This window comes from Gorilla gorilla, chromosome 5 (assembly GCF_029281585.2).
Source record: "Gorilla gorilla gorilla isolate KB3781 chromosome 5, NHGRI_mGorGor1-v2.1_pri, whole genome shotgun sequence".
Taxonomy (NCBI): domain Eukaryota; kingdom Metazoa; phylum Chordata; class Mammalia; order Primates; family Hominidae; genus Gorilla; species Gorilla gorilla.
Genome location: NC_073229.2, coordinates 70,732,230 through 70,736,276, shown reverse-complemented (window position 1 = coordinate 70,736,276; position 4,047 = coordinate 70,732,230).

Genomic DNA, 4,047 nt, shown 5'->3' with positions numbered 1-4,047 from the left:
CTCCAGCCTAGGCGACAGAGTGAGACTTCATCTAAAAAAAAAAATTCAGAGCTATATTAAAAGAGCATAAATTCAGAATTCTCATTCCCACCCCTTCCCCGCCACCTTCCTGCTCCCATAATCACTTTATTGGCATCCTATGTATACTTCCAGTGTTCCTATTTATGCTGATAAAAGCAAATCAGAATATATAGTTGTATTCTTTGCCACTCCCAAGTTTCTTGCACAAAATAGAAAATAGTGTATATTCTGTTCTGCCCCGGGCTTTTTATTATTATTATTATTAATGCATTTTAGAGATCTTTCCTTGTCAATACAAGGACCTTCCTCTTTCCTGTTACATAAGAGCATTTTAAATTACTAGTTTATACTCCTTGTAGAGAAGTACCATAATTTACATAACCAGTCTCCTTTTCCTAGAAACATAGGTTCTTTCCAATTTTTACCTTGTTAACATCCTTTTTTTTTATTTTTTGGTGGGGGACAGAGTCTTGCTCTGTCACCCAGGCTAGAGTGCAGTGGCTCAATCTCAGCTCACTGCAACCTCTGCGTCCTGGGTTCAAGTGATTCTCCTGCCTCAGCTTGCTGAGTAGCTGGGATTAGAGGCTCATGCCACGATGCCCGGCTAATTTTTGTATTTTTAGTAGAGACAGGGTTTCACCATATTGGCCAGGCTGGTCTCGAACTCATGACCTCATGATCCGTCTATCTTAGCCTCCCAAAGTGCTGGGATTACAGGTGAGAGCCACCGCGCCTGGCCCCTGTTAACATTCTTATAGCTATTTCTTTCTTAAAAAAAGTTTTGTAGAGATGGGGGTCTCACTCTGTTGTCTGGGCTGGTCTTGAACTACTGAGCTCAAACAATTCTCCCACCTCAGCCTCCCAAGGTACCAGGATTACAGGTGTGAGCCACCACACTTGGCCTCTTATAGCTATTTCTTTGCTCACACCCTTACTTATTCCTTTATAATAATTCCTAAAACAAGAATTGATAGGTCAAGAATATGAATGTGACCAGACGTGGCGGCTCATGCCTGTAATCCTAGCAATTTGGGATCCACATCACTAGAGGTCAGGAGTTCAAGACTAGCTTGGCTAACATGGTGAGACCCTGTCTCTATTAAAAATACAAAAATTAGCCAGGTGTGGTGATGCATGCCTGTAATCCCAGCTACTTGGGAGGCTGAGGTGGGAGAATTGCTTGAACTCAGGAGGTGGAAGTTGCAGTGGGCCGAGATTGTGCCACTGCATGCCAGCCTGGGCAACAGAGTGAGACTCCATCTCAAAAAAAAAAAATATGTGTATTTTAGGGGTATGCACTGCCTGATTGTGACTTTTTAATAGATAATATAACTCATGCTAAACATATCAGCAGTTGTATTATTATCCATCCCAGAAATACCCAGCAAACACTTGTTGAGGGATTAAGCAGATTCAGTACACTGGACTCCATAAACTGAGGTCTAAGCACCCTTCATTCATGACAAAGTTGAGATTTTTCTTAAAGGTTGTGACTGCTATTGAGGCCTTGATTTTACTGTTTCTTATTTCAGGCATTTAAAACAAGAATCAGCAACATCCCTACAATTAAGAAGTTCCTGCAGCCTGGGAGTCAGAGGAAGCCACCCCCGATACCCACTATGTTGACCTTGCCAGGAAGATAGTGCTGCTCTAATGGCAGCAGGTTGCGTGATGGCAAACATGATGATCCAGTCACAGCACCAGCATGTGCTGTCTGCAGAGGATAATAGAAGCAAACTGTAGATCCCAGGAGTAAAGTGTCTGAAAAGAACAAAACCATGACGCCATTAACAGCAAAGCTGATTAAATGTAGTATAAAATCATTCGGATGTGTGTGGCTTTTTAAAGTTTGCCAGTTGTGGATGATAGTCTACAACTTTTATGAAATAAATGTTCTGTATAAATAAATAGGAGCCAGATATATGTAGGGCAGGGGCCCACATATAACCCTGTTCTTCTGTCTGCATCAAGATTGGGACCATTGAGGGAACAGGGACCAGCAATTTGCAGGGAAGGATCTCTCCAACACCCACCCTAATTGCTGAGTACTTGTGGTAAGAAAAAAAGTGGCAAATGACAAATTAAGAATTAGACATTGGCTGATGCTAGTAAATCTTACAGGGATGTGTGGGGAACAGAGAATGTTCATTCTGAAACCCTGAAAAAAAGTTGGATATTTAGACAACACTCTTCCACCTAACAGAGCCACCCAAGACTGAGTTTTGCTATGATGAAACAATTCCAAGTAGCACTGAGATTAAGATATAATCATATAACTGACAAATACTACTTATACAAGCTGAACAAAAGACTCCCCAGCCTAGATACATTTTTTTTTTTTAAAGATACAGGGTCCTCTGTCACCCAGGCTGGAGTGCAGTGGTGCAATCATAGCTCTCTGCAACCTTGAACTCTGATACACTTTCTTTAAGGGTACCTATTATGTTCTAAACTGTAAAATTTGAAGCTCAGCCTCATGTTGGGGCTTGTTTGATGGGAGACGGAAGAGCTGACTTTGTCACGGAGCATCTATTCAGGATGATGTTGTAGGCATAATTGTAGTTCCTGGTGGTCTCTGGTCTGAAGGAAGGTCTCTGATCTGCCAATGGTTTGGGGCACACAACTCTACCAGCTTCCAACTCCTGCTGGGACATTCCATCCCGGGTTGCACACTTTATTAACAGCTGAGTGTGTATCCAGGTATATGTCCTTCCTTGTGAAATGACTTAATGACCACCAGACTTCATGCCATTTCCTCAGGGCCACTACACGGCATAACCATTCCCTACATTACCTTCTGCCCCATTCATTCTTCTTCTTCTCTTCAGATGATGGACTGAGCAACAGGGTTTTTTCTGATAACCCAGGCCATTCAGCATCCCCTCAACCCAGTCCATGTAGACCTGAGCTCCAGCTCCCAGAGTGGTCAAATCCCAACCTGGAGATTAGTATTCAACTTGTCGTCCCACCTCATTCCCCACCCTGAGCAAGCCATTGCCAGCCAGCTACCAGATGATGAAAAAGACAGAGTAACATGGATTGGGAGAAGAGGCTTTTCACTGGAAACCCTGTGCCTGCTTCCTGTGTGGGATGACATTTCCCCCTGACCTCCAGCAAAGCCAAGGATCTGAACTTGTAGGAATTGAGTGGAAAAGAAAAATTCATTTTTAATAATTCAAAACTGTAAACCAATTTCTTTTTGTTATAATTACTTGGCCTTGGTTAATAATTCAGACAGTATAAAAGGCTATACAGTGAAAAAGGAAATCCTCCTTTCTCTGAATTGCTTTCAAAACAACCACTTCTGGGCCTTTGCTCCTTACTCTAATGCCTCCCTTGGATCTCCAAGTGCTGTGTGATTGAGTTCCTAGTACTCCAAGCCACTTTTCCTTCGGTTCTACTTCATAGGTTTTGAAAACAAGCCCTTAGGCCTGACCTCTGCCTGGCATGCTGGCATGCTCTCACAGAATTCCCCAAAGTCACCACAGACACAGCCAGCCAGCCAGTCAATGCCAGAAGCATGTTTCATTGTCTAGTCATCTCGTAAGTACAAGTTGATGTCTTTCTTGTAATAGTCTTCATCTCTTCATTCTTCCCTGTGTGGTTTTATTTGGGCCTGTTCCCTAGCTTCTTGGTTGGGGTCTCACCCAAACTAGTAGAGGTAACCATGGGTGCCCAAGGAAAAGTGAGGCTCAGAGACCCCAATAGCACACAGCAAACATTCAAGGCCCCACTATGATGCCCCCCATCACCAGAGAGCCTTACTTTTGGACAGAGAGAGAAAGGCAAGTGAAAGCATCTAGCTCAACATACTCATCAAAATGGAGGGCTGGGGGCTTAAAAGGGCCTTGATCCTTTATTCCAGAAGATACTGGGATAGAAACACTACTACTAGTCTTAGTCCTCCATTTAGCACTCTGGCAAGTGAAAATTTATTTTCTTTTCTTGGTGGCTATAAATCTCTCCTGTTTCAATGAAAGCCTATTTTTGTCATTGTTTGGACATCAGTGTACAAATAATTCAAAC